A 23,399-nucleotide genomic window follows, 5' to 3' on the forward strand; every position below is an offset into this window, starting at 1 on the left:
TCACATCGCGATTACGGGCAGCATGGGGTTCACGCCTGAGCCTCAGGATGTGCGCTTAGCAGCGCATGTCGGGTGTTTCAAGTGTCAACTTCGCGTCGTAATATCTCGGGATGTAATGGGAATATTGCGATGCAATCAACGCCATTGTGTATGTGCTTTGTCATGCTATGGATTGCTGAAGAAAAAATACAGGAGGTCCATTTAAAAAAACATAACTTTGTGTTGAAAAACACACATGCTTTCGTTTTAGAATGTTTCCAAATATTGTACATTCATTGGCCCCAGCCCTACATTGATACCGGTGAAAGTTGTTTTCCAATAGCTGTTATTGTTCCAGAGATATTTTGGGTGGACAAGATAGCTGGGACACCCTGTATACTGATATTAGGGCGGCCCTTTGTCTCGATGGAGTTCTGCCCACCATCCTCGCAGATGCCGATTCCTGCGGTGAAATTTTGTGAACTGTCAGGCCTCATCCCTAAATTGGTGGTGAAGGGAGGCAGACTTTAATACACTCCTGGAAATGGAAAAAAGAACACATTGACACCAGTGTGTCAGACCCACCATACTTGCTCCGAACACTGCGAGAGGGCTGTACAAGCAATGATCACACGCACGGCACAGCGGACACACCAGGAACCGCGGTGTTGGCCATCGAATGGCGCTAGCTGCGCAGCATTTGTGCACCGCCGTCGTCAGTGTCAGCCAGTTTGCCGTGGCATACGGAGCTCCATCGCAGTCTTTAACACTGGTAGCCTGCCGTGACAGCGTGGACGTGTACCGTATGTGCAGTTGGCGGACTTTGAGCGAGGGCGTATAGTGGGCATGCGGGAGGCTGGGTGGACGTACCGCCAAATTGCTCAACACGTGGGGCGTGAGGTCTCCACAGTACATCGATGTTGTCGCCAGTGGTCGGCAGAAGGTGCACGTGCCCGTCGACCTGGGACCGGACCGCAGCGACGCACGGATGCACGCCAAGACCGTAGGATCCTACGCAGTGCCGTAGGGGACCGCACCGCCACTTCCCAGCAAATTAGGGACACTGTTGCTCCTGGGGTATCGGCGAGGACCATTTGCAACCATCTCCATGAAGCTGGGCTATGGTCCCGCACACCGTTATGCCGTCTTCCGCTCACGCCCCAACATCATGCAGCCCGCCTCCAGTGGTGTCGCGACAGGCGTGAAAGGAGGGACGAATGGAGACGTGTCGTCTTCAGCGATGAGAGTCGCTTCTGCCTTGGTGCCAATGATGGTCGTATGCGTGTTTGGCGCCGTGCAGGTGAGCTCCACAATCAGGACTGCATACGACCGAGGCACACAGGGCCAACACCCGGCATGATGGTGTGGGGAGCGATCTCCTACACTGGCCGTACACCACTGGTGATCGTCGAGGGGACACTGAATAGTGCACGGTACATCCAAACCGTCATCGAACCCATCGTTCGACCATTCCTAGACCGGCAAGGGAACTTGCTGTTCCAACAGGACAATGCACGTCCGCATGTATCCCGTGCCACCCAACGTGCTCTAGAAGGTGTAAGTCAACTACCCTGGCCAGCAAGATCTCCGGATCCATCCCCCATTGAGCATGTTTGGGACTGGATGAAGCGTCGTCTCACGTGGTCTGCACGTCCAGCACGAACGCTGGTCCAACTGAGGCGCCAGGTGGAAATGGCATGGCAAGCCGTTCCACAGGACTACATCCAGCATCTCTACGATCGTCTCCATGGGAGAATAGCAGCCTGCATTGCTGCGAAAGGTGGATATACACTGTACTAGTGCCGACATTGTGCATGCTCTGTTGCCTGTGTCTATGTGCCTGTGGTTTTGTCAGTGTGATCATGTGATGTATCTGACCCCAGGAATGTGTCAATAAAGTTTCCCCTTCCTGGGACAATGAATTCACGGTGTTCTTATTTCAATTTCCAGGAGTGTACATTATAAACTGCTCCACATGTGGGATCAGCCTTCATCCCCATCCATGAGATTATCATGCTGACTTTTCATCAGGGCACTGATAACTATGATGTTGAGCGCCCCTCACCTCGAATCATCATCATCATCATCATCATCATCATCATCATCAGGAGCAGAAATTAACAGTGAACATATAAATACAGTAAAAAGAAGTTTTACTTAATTTGTAACTTTCTTCAAGTGTTGTTAAGAAACTTTACAAAAGAATAAACAGTAGTAAAGTCCAGCTAAGCTGTTACAAGAAGAAAAAAGCATTGTGCAGTGTGAGCCTCTTGCTACTAACGCACAAGTGAACTTTCGAAGGCTGACTAACACTGAAGACTGTGATTGAGACTGGGCAGTGCAGTTGCCACCAGCCATTCTATATCATGGCAGCAGAAGATACTCTTAGTCACAGCCACTGAAGGCATGGCTCAGCAGATGCACATCGTTGAATCTGACAGATCCTCATGCAACTGCTATTGACATCTGTTGAAAACGTGTGTTTCTGTTTCTGACTGTGAGATGCCAGGAGTGTAGTGTCACTATGTGGTTTCGCAACCCTCTCCCCAAACCACCTAACCATCTCTGTGTACTGTGGATGAGCGAATGATAACTAGCTGGAGGTCTGGTTGCACGTGAGGAGATGGGAGCCAAACCAAAGGCTGGCACTGAGTATCTGCCCATGCCCCAGCATATGCTCAGCATGCCTGGGAACATTACCCAAAAAAACAGGCAGGGAGGATGTACCGACATCCAGAGGCAGAACAGCAAATGAAGACAGAGCACCTCAACAACTACAAAGGGCTCTGTAGTGGCATGTGGGACAGCTACCAGGAAGAGGGTCCCATTCCCAGGCAGTGGTGGCTGTCAAGATAGTGATGTCCATAGAAGGGCATTGACTTCCATTGGCTCCAGGACTGGCACTGATGACGTGGGGTCCCTGGGAGCTGGATGCAATGAGGGCTGCTGCATCCAAGTGGGCATGGAATGTGAAAGCACAAAGCTTGCTGCAGGATCAAACAATTTACATAGAAGAATTTGATTGTGGTGGCACCTGAGCAATCCTTTCAGTTATTGCAGTAAAAACACACAATGTCCAAGAAGTCATACTATGATGCCATGCTACCAGTGCCTCCATGCACCATACAATCTGTAAAACAACATATCATTAGTGTGATACTTTGTCTCAGTGGGTGGAATGGGCATCACTCGCTGTGGCAGGTGCAGCAAATAAAGCAAAGTGTGGTGGTGCTGTCCACATACCAACTCTGCCGGTGGTTGTCTATTGTGTGGTGGGGAATGGTAGAAATAAAAGAATAGCAGCAGAGTTAGATCCCGTGTGTGAGAGGTATGAAGTTTGTCCATCCATTGCGTAGATGTTTGTACACAGCAATCAGCTTCACTGTTGTATTGTGGGTGGAATGATGCACTCATGGTATTTGATGCCGGAGGTGGTGCAAAACTGTTCACACTTGGTGCAAATAAATTGAGGTCCATTGTCAGACGTAATCACGGTAGGCAATCACTCGAGGCACAAAGATTGATGCCAAGGCCTGGATTGTGGAGTGAGTTGTCATAGTAGAGAGCATAGGAACCACAAAGGGAAATTTGCTGAAATCATTAGCGAAGATGAGCCAATGTGTATTCCAGTTACGGCCCCTGAAATCCAAGTGCATAAATCACCAATGTGCTTGTGGTTTGGTCATTCAAAGAACTGCTGAAACACGGCTGACTGATGTTCAGCACAGGATTGGCACTGAGAAGTCATCTGTTCAATATGCGCATTGACTCTGTGCCAAGTGCAGTAATGCCACACCAGCTGCAAGGTGCGAATGATGCCACAGTGGGCATGGTGTAGCAAATGAAGTGTGTCAGAGTGGAGAACCTGGGGAATGACAACATATGGTCATTATCCATGCGAATCAAACTGACACCTTGATGAACGGAAAATTTTGTGCCGATGGGCAGAGTATCAGTGAACCACATAACTACAAATCTTTGGCTGAATGCGGCCAACCAGTGCTGACAGAGTGCGACTGAATCTGCAAATTCGGATCCGCTGCTGCAGCCTGAGCAATTTTCCAGTGGCTAAGTGGAAAGCTATGCAAAGCATCTGTGTCTCGTACATCAATGTAGCAACAAGATGTGGAGGACTCATTGAATGCTGAATCTGGGCCAACGGGGAGGTGAGAAAAAGCTTCTGTGTTGGCATGCTTTGAAGTGAGCTGATACACAATCTCATATTAGTAATTTGACAAAAGAAGAGCCCACCATTGTAGCTTCTGCAATGTGCGATTTTGGACTGAATGAGAAGGACTAAACAAAGATTGAAGAGGGTTATGGTCAGACACCAAGTAAAATTTTCTGCCATGGAGATTCTGGTGAAACGTAGTTACATGATAGACAATGGTAAGAGCCTCCTTTTCAATTTTCAAGTAATTACACTGAACTTTGGACAACAACTTTGTAGCAAAGATAAGTGGCCTGTCAACATGACCAAATGTATGCGACGGAACTGCACTAATACCATAAGAGGAAGTATCCACAACCAAGACCTCCAGTTTGGCTGGATCAAAATAAACAAGGCATTGATCACTAATCAAAACATCTTTCAACTGCAGGAAAGCAATTTACTCCTTTCTTCAATGATTCTTCTATATTTGAACAACTCAGTCAAACAAACACTTTATTGTAATGTTCAGTATAATGACTATCAAAAATCTCAACAACAATGAAGTTTTCAAGCAGTGTCTATCTTCTGAGTAAGTCAGTTCAAGGACAGTCTTCATTTGTTCCAGACTTGACAATGGTGTTGACACTCTTGCTCTGAGTAGTTCACTGCACGTTCCAAATGTGTACCAACAAAGCTCAACTCATCAGTCACAGCCAACGAACTTCCTTTTGTATTTTGTTGCTGGCTTTTTGCCACCTTATGTCCATATATATAGTTCACACCATCTCCACATACAGGTACAAGAGTGCACGCAGTAGATGTTGTTTCTCTTTCCAAACACATTATATGATAAGGTGGTACCTCAAAACTGTCTGCTGTGCTTTTGCAGGAATCTTAATAGTCAAGAATTTGCAGAATCTGTTGCAACGAAGAGTGTGGGTATTTAAGAATTTTTTCCCAATTTCATGAGTTGGCTATACTGCACGTGATGGCATCACAAATCATTGCATCACTGTAGTATTTGCCTCAGTCACATTTGAATCTACACTGTCTAGTAAGGCCCTGCAAATCAGTCACGCAGTGACGGTATGTCTGTCCTTGTTGCGTACTCAACCTAAATGGTTTGTAACGGGCATCCACCACTTGTACCCTACCCTCGTAACACTTTGTAAGCACCTGTCTTAGGTCTTCATATTTTACAAAGTGGGAAAGAGTTTGGCACACTGCCTATAAGTAGTCACTCCCACCATATTCAAGGACTAAGAATGTTTGTCAGTATCTTGTACGTGATGCAGTGCGATGTGCACTTTGAACTGAGCAAAGAATGCATTCCAGTCTTCCTTCATCTTATCAAACTCGCAAAATGGCAACGCGCGTGCCCACACACACACACACACACACACACACACACACACACACACACACACATACACAGCCGGGTGGATGGTAGTGGTGTTGCAATTGTTCCCAATGTCAGTTTTGACCCCATCTCCACCATCTTGGAAGTGATTCACCACTTCAAGCATGTGCATCCTTCGTTGACTCACACAGCAGGCAATTGTGGCATGGTAGTCATTTGGAACCAAGCAATGCACAAAGACGCAAAAAGCAATACAAAATTCCGCAGAAAAAAGGGGGGGGGGGGGGGGGGGGAAAGCAGCAACCATAGAACCTGGAACATAAATAGCACAAGCAAGCAAACACAGGGGACAAAGCATACAAGCCCACAAGTGACAAAAGCAACCAAAAAGTCAACAGTAAAGTGAAAAGACAGTGACATGTGGGAACAAAAACATCTTGTCTCCAGGTTACTTATATACTATTCCTTACACAATGATGAGGAGAGGTGGGTTACAGAGTAGTACAGCATCTGTCCTTGTAGGCAAGCTGGATAAGAGCAGAAATGATTAAATATGGTTAACAGAAGTTTTACATATCTTGATGCTGTCTCCAGGAATTGCGAAGACACTTTACAAATGAAGAAACAGCAGTAAAGTCCAGTTATTAGAAGAAGCTAGAGAGCATCGTGTAGTGTGAGGCTCCTGCTACTAATGCATAAATGAACCATCAGAGGCTGTCTAAGACTGAAGACCATTGAAGACTGTGATTGAGACTGAACCATGTAGCTGCTGCCGGCCATTCTATATCACGACGGTAGGGTACTCTTGTAGATGGAGCTACTGAAGACATGGCTTGGCAGGCGTGCATCATTGGATACACTGGGCCCCGCATGATGGCTATTGGCGTCTGTCAGAAGCGTGCATTTCTGTAGCCAACTGTGAGCCGCTGGTGGGGATGGTATTGATGTGAGATGCCAAATAGACAACAAAGAAGAGGGCTGTCAAATATGGGAGTTTCATGTGGAGAGTCTGTCATGCAGGGCACACAGCACAAAGACACAGTCATTGAGTGATCAGTGCTCCGTAAAGTAGGCATTGCTGTCTGCTTGGTGACCTTCCACTCAGCTGCCAACTGGTCTTCTTCAGACCTAATTCCAAGTTCTGTTTATTTTACTCCTCCAGTCCAGACTACCCGTAGTTGCCACTGGACTTTCACTTGTCATCACCAGTGATGCCGATAGTCGGCTCCTTAGATCGCCCATGTCCCCTCACTGCAGTGAGAAAACTGGAAGTTTGGCACTACCTGCTGAGGAGGATGGATCGTCAACTGTGGCACAAAATCAGAGCACATATTTAACCTCGCAGAACTACCCACTTGTCTTCTATAGTATTATTTTCCTCTGTTTCAGTCTTTCATTGCCTAATACTCCATTTTAAACTGTCAATAATCTATGGTTCTCTCTTTTCATTCAAGTCTTATCTCATAAACTGTAATTTGCAGTTCATAATTTATCATAGCCCACATCTTCATCTGGACATGTTGTGCAGTGTAAAATCTGTTTCAAAATTTCTGCGTTTCTGTTATACTAGCCTCCCCAGCAGCTTCACCTGCAGGAGCATTTGACACATATGTTGAACACATGTTGTCCTGCCCCTCTCTGTGTTCACTTCTTCCTCCCTCTGTCTGTCCACATCATTGTCTCACCTCTATCTATCTCCTCTCTCATCTCTTCATCTCCTCCTTACCCTCCATCCCCTCCCTCTGCCCATATCTTTCTCCACCTCCCTCTGACCATATCTTCCTCCCCCACTCTTCATCTCCCCCCCCCCCCCCATTTTTCTATTTTTACCTGCCCACTACCCCTTCCACCTTTCTCATGCATCTCCCCACCTCCCCTTTCTCTATCCATTCCCTCCTCTCCTTGTTCTGTCCATCCCCTCCTCTCCTCGCTTTGTCCATTCCTTCCTCTATCCATCTCAAGCTGTACCCTGCATGCACACTAGCATGTGTAGCCCCTTGCAGTACAGTTTTTAAAGCAAGCTGGTAACTACTCCCACAATGCACCTCTCATGCAGGGCAGACTACATATCAGCTTCTTGAAAATCATTTATTTGCTCTGATGTACAGGCCACCATACAAAGCAGATTGATAAACCAGGCTGATACCACTGCAACCATGATGGGCAGCCTGTATGCCGGGGGCTGGAACAAACAATTTTTCCTTCTCTTTCTTTTCCTACTATCAAATCGCAGTTTCCCATCACAATCACAATTTTGCCTCCTTTAACTATCTGAATAGTTTATTTTCTCTATCCAAACACTATTTCTGTCTCATTAACATCTATGGAGCTAATGGGCAAATGAACTTGTACTACTTTGGTGGGGATTGACTTCATGCTTATTTCGCCTATGATACTGCTTTCACTATGCTGTTCATACTATGTCACTCACATTCTTATTTTCTTATGTGCTAATAGACTTACTTTTGCATGTTTCAGTGAAATACAGTTTGTCACCTTTTTCTTTTTTTCATAGCTAATATGGAAATGAAAGTTAATGTGAAGTTGTGATAATGGATGAAGTACAATTAAAGTTTACTCTATACTATTTATATTACGAACATTGAAATGCCCTGTCAGAAGTGAGGAGCATATGAGGAGGGATACATTTATATAGAAGATTCAATGTTCTCTTGCAATTTTTGAATGTTGATGTCATTTTCCACAGCCTAAAATCAGAGCTGTTGTAAAACACAGTAAACCTGCAGTGGATCCATACTTATTTCGTTGCAGGAAGACGACCTTTCCCACCTCTCGTGCTGTCAGCGGCTCCATCCCGTTTGGTGCTTTCAGGGCTTCAGCATGTTATGGTTATCACAAGCAATGGCTGCATTAGTGTATGGGACTTTGAGAAAAGCCGTTGCCTCATCAAGAATGAATCGCTGATGGCTATTATGTGTTCTGAACCAGGTACACAGAGTCGTTTGCAGTCACTGCAACTTCTTTTTAATTTTATGTTGCCTGGTGTGTTGAAGAGATCAGTTCATTGCTGCCATGGTCTTATTAAAATTACTTGGTAGTTGACTTTTCCAAACCTTGCAACTGAGGTGCTCAACATTACACAGTCTTTTCATCATTGCCAGTATGTTTTGGACCTGCGATGAACAGTATCGATTCTTTGGAGTATCAGAAGAGGTGTCTCTAGAACTATGCATGTATTGCAAGTGTCAAGTATTTTAAAATACGTTTTCAAGGGATTCCATTTACTAAAAACTTACAAATCTGATCATTTTCTTTCATTTTATGGAGTTATAGTGATACAGAACCACCAGTAAGTCATAGGGTAGTGAAAATAAACAATAAAGGCTTATGAAGAAGTCTTTAAAAGGAAAAAGAAGACAGCAGATGGCTGCAGTTCATAACATTATGTGCTCTATGAGAGTGGGTAAATTAAAGGTTAACAGCACATCAGCACTGGATAATTTTTAACACAATTTGTAAATATTCTTAAAATGATTTATCACCACTTGAAAAAGCAGGATCCATGCATTTCATGGGAAAAAGCTGACTCATGACATAACTTTACCATCTCTGTGTTTAGCACTCCAATATTTTCTTCCACATAGTTATCACTTTGGATATATTATCACATTCTCCACTGCTGAGTCACTTTCAGTTTACCACCACATGTCACCAGACAAAAGTCAATATAATTAACAAAATAAATAAATATGAAATAAAAATTATTGACTGTGGGGGGGAATAATTAGAAAGCATGAAGAAAATGAAAAGTTTTACTTGTATTTCAATCATCTGATGTTAAAGGTATGTGGAATGAAGGTAAGTAAACTTTCAGCTGATATGTGTGCTTCTGCAGTTGTCCTCATTTACTATATCTCAATATTATTTAGGCTCTTATCTTACAGTAATTCTTTTTCCTATCTTTACAGGCTCTGTTGTCACAATTTTGAGTTGTACAGTAACAGAGAAAGGCTGCCCTATAATATCACTATCAACAGGAAAAGCATTCATGTTCTCCAGCGATCTAAGTTGCTGGTAGGAGGAATAGAAATCTCAGATATTTATTTTGGTTGTTTTTTTATACATCCATGATGACAAAATTTGTGTGCCATGTCTTGTTCACCAGGTTATTAATGGGTGACAGCTTAGATGCAGTCCAGCGCTCTTGTGCTCAGCGTACATTCACTCAGGTGCTGCCACAAGAAAACAAATTGCTTCCACTTGCTTCTTTGCAGTCTCACATTAAAGGGTATGTTGTGAACAAATAAATGTAAACTTCAGTTACTAATAACATTCATATTTTGTTAATATTTGATTTAACTGAGTAAATTCTTCTAGCAGTTTTGCTCAGTAGTTGTTTCATTCTGAAAGCTAAGTTTTTGTCTTTCATTTGGTGAACCATGGACCTCACCAATGTGTGGTGGCTCATGTGCCACATCTATACAGCTTATCATACCATTGGTTCAACCACAATGGAGGGGTATTTATGGAGAGAGCAGACATACTTGTGCTTCCTGAGGGGCAGCAGCCATTTCAGTAGTGGCAGAGGCAACAGTCTAGATCATTGGCTGATCTGCCTTTGTAACATCACCCACGGTTGTGCTGTTACTGCAAAGGACTAAAACAGAGGGGAAATTACAGTCATAATTTTTCTTGATTTAATGATGATGACATCCTCCTGGGTAAAATATCCTTGAGGTAAAATAGTTCCCTATATTGTCCTTCAGGCAGAACTACTCAAGAAGTTGTTGTCATCAGGAAAAACGGAACTGGCATTATTTGGGGTAAAGCATGGCATATTAGATGTGTTAATTGAATCGGTAGGTGGAGAATTCAAAATGAGAAATGAGTAGGTTGAAGTTAGATACGGAGGTAATTAGTGAAGTGAAGTGGCAGGTAGAATAGGACTTCTGGTCAAGTTGGCACAGTGATACATATATAGAAAATCAAGAAGGGATCATGCAGGAGCACGTCCAATAATGAACAAGAAAGTAAGAAAAGTCGTCAACTAATATGAACAGCGTAGTGAGCAAAGTATCGCAGTCAACCCAAGCCACAGTAGTACAACTTTATATGCCAACTTGCTCTACAGGTAATGAAATGATTGAAAGAATGTATGATGAAAGTAAAAAGGGAGACAGAAAGTTAATTGTAATGGGGTACTGGAACTCAGTGGTATTCCAGAGGGGGTGAAGAAAAAGTAGTATGAGACCATGGTTTGGAGGAAAGGAGTGAAAGAGGGAAGTGCTCAGTCGAATTTTTGCACAAGTTTTGCATATGTTGATTGTCACTAACACTTGGTTTAAGTATTATGCAAGAATATTTTATATATGGATGAGATGTTATGGCACTGAAATATTTAAGATTTCAAAACCAAATGTTAAACTATTAGATTTTTCCTGGGTCAGGTGTAGACACACCTTAATTTATTGGTTATAGACAGCAAATTAAGGCTTAATAAACTGGATAAATTGAAAGAACTTGAGGTTGTTGAGAGTTTCAGAGGAAGCATTAGGCAATGTTTGTCTGAAACAAGGAAAATGAATAAAGTAGAAGACAGAAACTGTGAGTGATGAAAGAGTTAAGGTAAAACAATAATGGAAATTCCTGGATGAGGCAGTATGTAAAATAAAAGAAAGACAACCACTCACCTATAGCAGTTCAATGCATGGAGCACAGTTACACATAGAAAATACAATTCACACTAGCTTTTGAGTACTAGTTCTTTTTAAAGCAATGGTACACACATTCACACACACAACCACACAGGCACCCAAAAGCACACTCCCATGCCCACGGTAAGACTGATTACTGATATTCGAGTATTGAAAACATTTCCTTGTGCCGATGGAGATGGGGAATGGGGTAGGGAAGAACACAAGGTATGGGTAGCGAGAAAGAGGCTGGTCTTTGGACAGATGACTTCGTGGCCACACAAGATGTAAAGAATACAGAGGATATAACAAAAAGAGGTGTAGGGAGAGGGAGAGGTGTACTGAGGGGAAAAATGGGGAGAGGGGAAAAGGAAAGTAAACTAAAGATGAAGAGGGAGAAAGGGAGGGGGGAGAGAAGGGAGAGGGATTGAGAAAGGGGAAGAGCAGAGAGGGGGAGGGGCATGTGCGAGTGAATGAGTGAGTGAGTGCATGATCTAGATGGTGAAGGAGTGGTGTCAACAGAAGAGAGAAGAGAAAAGGCAAAGTGAGGCAAGGGGAACAGGTTAGCGGAGGCTAAGGCCAGGGGGATTTCAGGAGTGCAGGATGTGTTAGAAAGACAACAGATTCCCCACTCTTGAAACCCCATCAGCCCAGACTTCCTCTAACGTGTTTCCACTGCCTAACCTTTCCTTTCCCCTTCTCTCTTCTGTCGGCATCACACTTCCATCCAATTCATACACTGCCTTCTCCCACTACTCCCCTCCCACATGCAGCCATCTCCCTGTCTGTCCCCCTCTCCCCGTCCGTCCCCCTCTCCCCGTCCGTCCCCCTCTCCCCGTCCGTCCCCCTCTCCCCGTCCGTCCCCCTCTCCCCGTCCGTCCCCCTCTCCCCGTCCGTCCCCCTCTCCCCGTCCGTCCCCCTCTCCCCGTCCGTCCCCCTCTCCCCGTCCGTCCCCCTCTCCCCGTCCGTCCCCCTCTCCCCGTCCGTCCCCCTCTCCCCGTCCGTCCCCCTCTCCCCGTCCGTCCCCCTCTCCCCGTCCGTCCCCCTCTCCCCGTCTGTCCTCCACCCCATCTGTCCCCCTCCCCCTCCCCCTCTCCCCGCCTGTCACCCTCCCCCTCTCCCCGCCTGTCACCCTCCCCCTCTCCCGCCTGTTTCCCAAGAAATGTATAAACACGCCAGGCAGTACTGACACTATGACTTATCTTAGAAGATAGCCTGAAGAAAGGCAAACCAATGTTTACAGAAGTTTTAGTTTGGCTGAAGTTTAAGAGAATCATCCGAAAAAATCATTGTAGAAAGAAGTGGGATACTGAAGTACTGAGGAATGCTGGGAGGCATTTGAAGTTCATTTATTGTGGATACTGAGATAAGGAACAGCAGAGTAGGCAGCTCATTTGAAGAGGAGTGGACATCTCTGGAAAGGGAACAGATGCTGGGCAGACAAACATAGGTACAAGGAAGGTGACTGTGAAGGAACCTAGGCTAACAGGTGAAATACTTCAATTAATCAATGAAAGAAGGAAGTACAGAAATGTTCAGGCAGTGGCTGAAATACAGCAATGTAAATCCCTTAGAAATGAAATAAGCTTGCAAACTGAGGCAGAAGAAATGGTGTTTAGGTCTGCTCTCATCTTTTCTTGATCTATGTGCAAAATGAGAATATGTGTGTGTGTGTGTGTGTGTGTGTGTGTGTGTGTGTGTGTGTGTGTGTGTGTGTGTGTGTGTTACAGCAAAGTGAGATAATGAGTGACTTATTTCAGTTCATACGAAATAATAGGTAAATAATTATCTATCTATTATAATTATAATAAATTAGAGTTTTAACCAGTGTACAACTTTCTTCTTCTTCTCCTCCTCTCTCTCTCTCTCTCTCTCTCTCTCTCTCTCTCTCTGTCTTTACGATGATGAGGTCATGAGATATCACAGTGGGAATGTTTAACGACATAATATAAATTATAGTGTGCCTTCATCTGCAATAACTCCTGTTCCTCCTCTACTTCCGACATGGTTTTTAATTCATGCGAATTGAGGTGGCTGACATTCTCACAAACTGTATCCCAGTTGATGCAGAACTTGGAACAGTGGAGGCCTGTCTTTTGGCAACTACAAGAGTTGCCAAAGTTTAGCATTTGCATGGGATATAGGTCAGAATAACACTGGGTGCTGGCAGCTCAAGCATATGCAATCCTTGGACCTCGTCCAACCTGACTCCTCAGGATTTTTATTTTTGCACAGCCACTGTTGTATATGGCTGTACAATCTGAGAATATACTGGCAAGCAGCATCTACTGTTGGTAGCAGAGAATTGATGTTGGTAGTTGTTACGAATGCCGATTTGGTGGAGCTTCCATATTGGATGTGGTTCAGAGGCACCTGCTTATACCACCACACAACTTAACGAGGGATCTTTTACTGCACTCCACCACTGCCTCATTGTCCATGTTTGGATCTTTAAATATTCATATGTCCTGTTGCAATTCAGGATGTTTCTTCAGTGATGCGTTTCACTTTTACCTGACTGTAAAGAGCAGAAGTAGTGTCACAGCAACTTGACTACATGCAAATACGAGATTTTCTCTCAAGCAGAGTGGCCAATTCCCTGAGAACAGTCAGGCTTCTGGGAATTGTTTTTGCCTGCTTTCATCATTAATGCATTATGTTGTTGAAAGAAGTCGGATAGAATGATGAGAAGCCCTCCCCCCCCCCCCCCCCCTTGCCATCCACAAAAACTATGACGGTTGAATGTGTGGAAGCCAGAGATGTGCAGTGTTGACAATCGTATAGAATGATTTGAAATTGAATGACCACATAAAATAAATCATGAGTAAGACAGATGCTAGATAATTTCATTGGAAGAATCCTCAGGAAATGTGCTCTATAAACAAAGGAAATAGCTTACAAAACACTTGTTCGACAAACACTGCTCACCAGTATGGGATCCCTTTCAGATTGGACGGATAGAGGAAATATTGAAGACTGAAAGAACAGCAGTGCATTTTGTTACAGTTTGATTTAGTAAGCACAAAAGCATCACAGAAATGGTCAACCAATTGCAATGGCAGGCACTGCAAGAGAGGTGTTCTGCATCACAGTATGGATTATTGTTAAAGTATTGTTATAGTATGTTCCTAAATGAGTCAACAACATATTGCTCCCTTCTGCGTACATCTCACAAAAGGAACATGAAGATAAAACCGGAGGAATTGAGCCCACACAGAGGCTTATTGGCAATCATTCTTTCCACAAACTATTTATGACTAGAACAGGAAAGAGGGGAAATGACAGCAGTACTCAAAGTACCCTCACCCACATACAGCAAGGGGGCTTGCAGAGTGTAGACATAGTTGTAGATCAAGGTATCGACATCTTCCATGGCTTACTTGGAAGTTATGCCTGCTATGTCCAATTTGTCCATTAAAACTGATATTAAGCATTCCTCCTCCTTCAAATTAGACAGGAATTTGTCCTAAGTGACATGTGTTACACACCTTTCATTGATGATTATTTCTACAAAGCTGTGTTTGTGGGACCTTCTCAATTGCTCTTCCTCCTTAAGTTTTTTGCTAGTGTACTTCTTTGAACATTGTTCACGAACCTTAAACAAAGTTTTGCTCTTCAAAAGGGCAGCTAATCCCGTTCTTCCCCTTCTTAAATACTTCGAGAACATTCTTTAACGCCACCTCGGGCTTGCATGGTGATACTTTTCTCCCATCATCCAGTACACCATCACATGTAACACACCTTTGACCTCATCTCATTCTGTATGACTGTTTTATATATTTAAACTGAATTTCCAACCGCCAGAGGAGGAATCAAAATACACAGACTGGCCTCTCACCTGTCAGGAGGAAAGGTCAGTGCCAGCTCACAAACATCTTGCACTCCCCCTCAGCAAGTGTCAACTACCAACCACTCTAATAACATTATGACGCTACTGGAGAATGGAAATTGGCTAGGGATGTGCGACAAAGTATGGTAGGAATGTGAGGGGGCTAGGTCCTGAGATGGCCCATCACCTTCAGTTCTGAAATCATGCTAACTTCAACATTCACTAAACACTTACAGTTGGTCCGGCAAGAAAAGTCACAATGAACTGCTATGTGGGAAATTTTATCCTCTTTACTTTTGTACATTGTCAAATTTACTGAAATTTTTGTCTTTTCTGAGTTGTAAGTGTAAAAACCCAAAAAGTTTCATTTTTTGTGGATTTTTTCCATTTTTGCCTCATTTCTGGACCAGAGTTTCAGTGGAACTTTCAAAATTCAGATTCAAAACCCTCAAAAACATATAGAAAGCTTGTCAAAAACTTCTGTAAAAGCTTCAATTACTTGTCCTTTCTGAGCATCATTTGATTGGACTAAAAGTGGAAGACATCAAAGACTCCTTTGTCAGATCTAATGTCCGTATTATGACTAATGTGGTCTACCAAGCACAGTTGCATGATGCCTATCTAAAGGCTTACAAGTGCAACATAAATTTGGTTTTTGGTATTTCATATACTGTAATTATTTACCTTTATTTTAACATTTTTTAGCCCAATATCAGCCCATGTCGTGTGCTTTGTTCTTGTCAAGCTATAGGTTATCAAGGATACCTGTCATATATTTATTGATAGAATTTAAAAGGCTGTCATTATCTATTCATTATGAGGTAAGATGTCGAATTAAAGATTTAACACAATAAGTCCTGGATTAAAGTTAAAAACTATGTATGTCTTGAGGTAGCATAACTCATGTGCAAAGTGCTCCTACACACACACACACACACACACACACACACACACACACACACACACACACACACACAAAATAAAATAAAAAATAACACTTACTAAATTTTTGCTGTTCATCATCATCAGGCGTGATATGATGTTTTAATTATTACTTCTTTACTACTAACTGTATTCAGAACACATTCTGCAGGCTGTATTCATATATACCACTGAAAGCACCTGCATAATTGTATGATTGTGTGACGCCCAGTTCAGGAGATATGACATCAAATACATTTGTAAAGTAAACAGATGTTTGAAGTTGTTTGATACATAAGAGTTCAGTTCTTTAAAAAAATGGGGATTGCAGCTCTTGAGTGCATCACTCACAGCAGTGAAATAGAGTGCAAGTACACAACACCACTTAGAATATGAAACTGATCTATTCTCATGCTGTATTTAGACAAACATGCCATTATAAAACTGATGTGGAGCTTCTCATAACATCAGCAGGCATGTAGTCATATGCATTGTTTAAATCAATGAAACACATGTAGATATCATGTTCTGTTCAATGATTTCCTCTTGAACTAGTTTAACTACAGAAATAGCAGCATTCCCTGTTAGGTCAGAAGTTACATTGGCTTTTGGGAATTATTTATTCAGTAAGAGAAACTGCCATTTATTAACAATATATGACAGAACTTTTCTGTCTGCACATAGTATATTTTTCATTGATTGGCATGCCTTATGGGTGAGAATCTATTTGTGTTAAATTCAGCATCGAGGTGAGATTAGGGCATATATAGGCAGTCAATTTTCTCTCGTTGTGTTTGGGAGTGGAATAGGGAGAGAAGATGTTAGTTGTGGTACGGGGTACCCTCCACCACACACCGTACGGTGGATTGTGGAGTATGTATGTAGATGCAGATGTAGATGAACAACTGGTCCCTCTGAAGTTGAACAGCTTACAGATTATCAGTCTCTGTTGGCTCATATTTCATTGTCTCTGTGGGAGGTTATATGTTAGCATCATTTTAGATGTATCGAGACACTGATTAGCCCAACCCTCAGCTTCACTTGTAGCCCTGCTTATTTGAACATCTATAATATCTCTCGTAGCTTAAATAACATAATTGAGGAGGTGCCAGTACATAGAGCTAGGATGCATACAAGCTTTTTGTATTTTCCAGTAAATCTGAGGAATGTGTTTTTCAAGCGGTGATTTAAATCTGTCCACAATGTAAGGAGCACATTTCCATTTGCATTATACTTTCCAGTACTGTGACTCTGGTTATTCCATTCCTGCCTTCATTTCCTGGAATATGAAACATATCGCACTTCCCTGACTGCTCCCAGCACGCTTATTAGTGTGTGTGTGAGATATATCACACCTCCCTGGCTGCACCATAACTCTCTCTGTCAACCTTTGTGGTGTTGTGTACCATTTTTGTCATATCTCATCATTTAGGTACTCACTTCAACAATTTCATCTCTGCTGTTGTCACATTTTCATTTCTCTCAAAATAAATGAACAAGTAAATATTAACTTGTCTTCTGCTGGTAGCCATGGAATAGAAATGCTGTTCAGAAAGTTATGAACCTCGATTTTCACCTCATTGTCGGAGTTGAATCGCTTTCGGCCAAATGTTCTTTTAACCTATGGAACAGGTGATAGTCACCGGGTGCCAAGTCAGGACTGTAGGGTGGGTGGGCGATTATGTTCCACTGAAACTGTTGCAGGAGAGCAACGGTTTGACGAGCGATGTGTGGGCGAGTGTTCTCATGGAGAGTGTCTACACCCTTACCCAACATTCCACTTCTCCGGTTCTGAGTTGCCCGTTTGAGTTTTTTCAGAGTCTCACAATACCTGTCAGCGTTAATTGTGGTCCCAGTGATTCAGCTCCAACGATGAGGTAAAAGAAGAGGTTCATAACTTTCGAACAGCATGGCGGTGAGCTGGTTTGACATGTGCATACAAAAACTGCCACAGCATCTACAAAAATGCATCAACAGAAATGGTGATTATGTCGAAAAATAGCTAAATGTTTAAGCTGTTAACTGATGTAAACCATTGTAGAAATAAACAGCTCTATGTACTTATAAAAAAATAGGAAACCTTACTTTTGGTATTACCCTCATAAGATGTACGTGTAACATCGTCAAATGAAGATCAACTAAAATTTTCTGATAGCCTACAAGCATGTGCCCTGATAAAATGAATGTGTTAGTGTCTCAGTGGTTAAATGCCAGAATAAGGATCCAAAGGTCTGCAGTTCCATCCCTAGTCAATTCTACAATTTTTTCCGTTACTTGTCTCTTCTTTTTCCTGTGGCAGTGTTTGTTAATGTGAAAAATGCCAAGTTTCACTGTGGTTCAGAGTCCATTTTAAGCTGTAGGTCCTCCTGTAACTGGTTGGGAAATAGAACGTGGCTTGATGGTGCAGCTCATCCTCACTGCAAGTGGTCAGGGCATTCAATGGCAAGGGATGTCACACAGACAAGAGCAGCTGTTCACAGTGACTGCTCTTGTTGCATCAACCACGAGCAGCTGGTCTCGGTGACTGCTCTTGTTGCATCAACCGCCACACTGCCAAACCAGCCAAAACCTCATTATCAGCTCGTATGTGTAGTGCAACACAACAGAGCTGCCTCCTGCTACTGCCGCCACACAGCTGTCAAATGTGCTAGCACGTGCACACAGGGTTCCCCCAGTGTGCAGCGAATCTGTATTCTGAGGCAACTCAATGCTGACCGGTGCAACAGGCCAGTTGCCACTGTGTCAAAGCCATACTCTGTGTGACCAGCAGAATGCAACAGTAGGTATTTTAACAATACGGCCTGGCCATTCAGGCTCAAGGCTGCAGGCCGTACCACGAAGCCGTGTTCTGTATGGCCAGGCCTTAAAGTTCATTAGTATACAAACCAACCATCAGGTTGACAACAGTTTTGAATTTTTAAGAGAAAAAGTATTTTGCATTGGCTTGCAAAAATGCTTGGTCATCAGTCTGTCGTTACTTCCCTTGGGAGTTTTATGGAGTGGTTTGGTAAGTTTATTTTGAGCTGCAAATCAAACCACACCAGAGGATCTTTTAAGATGAAATTGCAGTAGTGAATACAGCCACTCAGATTCTGTCTCACTTCTGTACTATTTTCATACAAGTCTCACAGATGGCAGCAATATTGTTGAACTGGGATAGTTCTTGTCCAATGACTGCTGTTTTTCTCTTTGTCACAAACGCTTGTCACACTTTGCCGAGATATGAAATTGCCAGATCACTGTCTCTAAATTTGAAAAATGGTGACATAGTTTTTGATTGTATGACTGTTAGTGGTCTTGGTTTCCCATCAGATTTAAGTAAGATGAACTGTGTTTGTTACTTTTCCTAAGTCATTCTGTGGATTGGAATAAGCACAACATTCCTAAGCTGAGCTGATTTTTCATAAGATGTACTGCTGAACCAATCATTCCATCTCACTCTTTTTCTAGGAGTGACAAATCTTTTCTGACAGCCTGCAGGCAGATAGTGGACTAGTAGCTTCTCTTACAGCCAGTGCTTCATCACAATAGGACTCAACTCTATGTCTGGTATACTTGCCAGATTGTTGCCAGTGCATGACTATATTTCAGTGGAAAAGCAGTTGCACAAGTGCAGAACCACTCTACCAATCTGTACTTCCATGGAACAGTAGAGCAAAGACTAATATGGCTGGCAGAAGAGAATGGATGCAGCACTTGCCCAGTGATCATTATAAATGCTCTGATGAGTACCGCTACAGAATATCACACTGTCCTATTCATTCACTAGGGAAGGTGAAAATGTTTGCCTTATCTGCAGTGTCCAATAGCATATAATAGTGCTGTCTGTGTACAGAGTGGAGGCTCTTGCCTAATGCTACACTTCCTAAATTGGGCAGTGTTTCCTTCACAAAATGCAACCTGTGATGAATAGATATGGTTTTCTGGGGTGTTACTGCTGTGTGTGTGCATCTATAGCCATTTTGAGAGATTTAAGAATGCTCACAAATCAGTCATAACTAGAAGTCATACTCCAGATAGAAGTTGACCCCATTGCTGCAAAAGCACTGCAGAAAAATGCACCATACACATTGTCTGTGAACTGAGATGCAAGTTAGTTTCAGCATTTTGTACTGGTGTGACTACCACTAATGACACAGTAAAGATGAGTAGCCACCTACAAATTGTTTGCAGTCACAGATGTCAGTCTCTCTTACTTACCACACACTGTAATGTGGAAACAGTGGTATAGGTAACTGGGAAACTATTAAAGACATTTGACTCCCACCCCTTGTAACCCCTACCACAGTCATACGACTAATGGTAACAATAGTCTCTTGGAATTCTGCTAACACTTAGCTGTAGTTCATCTTTACCTTAACTTCAAATAATTTTCTTCACCCTTTTCATTGCCCTTCTGTTGTATCCACGGACCCAACCAACCAACCAACCAACTCAGGCACACGCGCCCTGACCGTGATATTGCTGGCCACAGTTCCTGTCGTGGCCGTCGGCGTCTCAGGGTCTTACCACCAATGGAAGAGGTCGCACCATGGCTGAGCTTGGGTCCGCAGCACCCTCTGCCTTTTGCATATGAGGAGGAGCGCTGGCCCTGAGACGGACAGTCTATTGTCGATTGTCTATTGCTAGCCTTTCGTGGAGCTTATAGCAGAGCCATTTCAGTGTGATATTTGCTATTGTATTCAACTAGGCTCAGTACATGGATTACTCTTGGATATTACTTGGACTTTTATTGCTGGTGTACGCTTTGTCAGAAATAAAGATAAGTTATCTCTTCATTCTAGCTGGTGCAATTCTTGTCATTAATTATTTTTCGGCCAACAGACATAGCTACATCCTGGTCACTAACCACGCTTTATAAAATTTGTGGTGGCTGCCGCAAAAGTACCGCCAAAGACCTTGGGTTTGGGAGCCATCACAAAACCTTCAGTTTATTATTAGTACTCTTAAATATGAATCTTGGCTTTTTAAATTGGTTGCAGCTTTTCACTTATCATACACTTTTACCTTTTCTGTTTCAGGGGTTGGTGGGACTTCCTTGCATCATCTATTCTTATTTCTTTCCTCTTCTTGTTGCTATCAGCCTGTTTTACACAAACTTGATACCTTGGATTACAATTTTTGTAGCTGCCTTGAATATTTGAAATTTGTTGTCTCAACTTACTAGTGCAGCTGCTTATAAATTATAGATTCTCTGTTTAGACCACTTGTTCAATTATTATGTTTATAAATCTTTAATTTTCATTTTAATTTCTATAGCAGTGAACCATATTTCTTATTTTAGATTCTCTTCAACTACATGAGCATTACAGTGGTGTTGAAGCTTCTCTTTTACTTTTTACAGTTTAAAAAATGTTCAGGTAAAGCCTGTGGAGTTCACATTTACAGTAGTGAATCTCTTCCTTGTTGTGGGCCTTGAAACTGTGGAGGAAGAGCGAGAAATCAGTTGAGGGCTGAAATTTCAAAAATAGAACAAAATTAGATGTAATTCCCATGAACTTTCTGACTTTTGATTTGTTCAACAATTGTAATGTAAGCTTTGTTTTTATTGTAGCGGTGGACCACTTCTTACATGAAGTTTTGATCACTTTTAATGGAGCTCTACTTTTCAGTTGGTTTCAGAAGAAAGTGTAGTATGCCTCTGAAGCTCTTCAGCATTGATCTGAAATATAAGTGATGAAGATTACTTCCAAATCTTCCACCAATAAATAAATAAAAAATTGTTGAAATTCCTGGTAGTAAAAGTGCTTTTTGAAAGCTGTGGATTCAAAAAAATCATTTATTAGTCAAGGTGGCAAGTACAGGTTTTTATATCTACAACTATTTTTGGCTGCATTAATTAATGACCTTCAGATCTGCAACACAACAAAAATTGCATCTAAGAAAATAGTACTATATAAACAATTAATATAAAATAATTCTGACAAAAGTTTGTTCCACCTAAATTTTTTGTTTAGTATACATCACCAAATGGCGAGACACATTGTCATAATTTTGTTTAACCTGTGTTACTTATTATATAATCTAATGGAACAGTGGTGTGTAATTATGTCAGATGTCTTTAAATTGTGATGATGTATGTGATATAGTGCATAAATATGCCAAAAAAGTATAAGTTTAGATTACAATTGTTACCTAAGTTTACAACATCGTTGAGTGCTATGTAAAGGAATAAAATCAAATATTCTCCATGTGTGCATAGTGCAAACATATCTGACATGCATATGTTACTCTGCAGACATAGCACAAGAACAAATGAAATGTGTAATGTTGACTCCATTACATGAGACTTTTGTGATCACTGTGTAAGTCTGTTACTAAATATGTTCTGTTGGCAAGTATGCTCAACACCTGTCAACAGTGCCCTCAGATGGAACTTTCTTCCTTTTAAGCGCTGACACAAGGTGCCTGCTGGTCTTCTTCCTGCTGCCTGCTATGGCATGGGTACTTATCTGTTTACAGATACCGTGTGTCATGAGTAACCAGTGATGTTTACATTCACATGTGGAGTGCACTTACTAATAGACTTCCACAGTAAATATGGAAGTCTCATATAACATAGTCGCCGTCATACTGTGCCTTCAAAATAACGTATGGATGTCAGTTATGCACATATGGAGAATGTTTGATTTTGTTGTTATAAATGGCACTCAAAAATCTTGTAAACTTGTGTAACACTCATAATCTTAACTTGTACTTTTTCTCACATATTAATATACTATATTATATATAGTGTCATGATTTAAATTTGTCTTACAGGCATCAGATTATATAATTAGCAGTGCAGCTGGAACAAAATTATGATGATATGTCTTACCAAGTGGTGATTTACACTAAATAAAAAAATGGTTTTGGTACACACTTTCTGTTAGAATGTTTTTCTATTAATTGTTTACACTGTATTATTTTCTTAGACTCAGTTTCCCACATATTACAGATCTGAAGATGGCTAATTAAGATAGGCAAAACTATTTACCAATAAAAGAAAAAATTGTACTTGCTATCTTGACTAATAAAGGATTTTTCTGATTGCACAACTTTTAATAAACATACATCACTTATCTCCAATTTGACTATGTCAGGTACAAACAAAAGTGCTTTTGACTATTTATTGTTTTTACTTGTAATTTGGCAAGGTAAAAATCCACCACATGAATATTGTTACAGTTGAAAAATCAAAAAGAATTTTGTTTTATTTGTGGTTATGAAATAATACCAAAAATCTATTTGACTATGAGGAAGCCACAACAAAACCTGTTGACATCAGCTGAACATCCAGTGTGTGCTTCATCTTCAGTCTATATTCACCCTAGTTAAAATTCATTACCTGTGAGTAAATGATCTTTACAGCTGATTCAGGTACACCATGCACTTTGTCCAAATACTTTAATCAGAGAAAATGGCTATTTTTAAGTTCCATTGTTTAACCACTTATTGTAACTCCTTTCCACTGTGTATCTTGATCATTGAACACTAACTTCGGTCGCACCACATTCAAGAAGT

At 42.0% G+C, this 23,399-nt stretch overlaps 1 pseudogene; it reads left to right on the top strand.

Moving 5' to 3' along the window:
* Positions 1-23,399, top strand: part of LOC126438168 (protein HIRA-like) — a 445,447-nt pseudogene that overhangs the window by 391,586 nt on the left and 30,462 nt on the right.

The sequence above is a fragment of the Schistocerca serialis genome, unplaced genomic scaffold (assembly GCF_023864345.2).
Source record: "Schistocerca serialis cubense isolate TAMUIC-IGC-003099 unplaced genomic scaffold, iqSchSeri2.2 HiC_scaffold_1261, whole genome shotgun sequence".
NCBI classification, from domain to species: Eukaryota; Metazoa; Arthropoda; class Insecta; order Orthoptera; family Acrididae; genus Schistocerca; species Schistocerca serialis.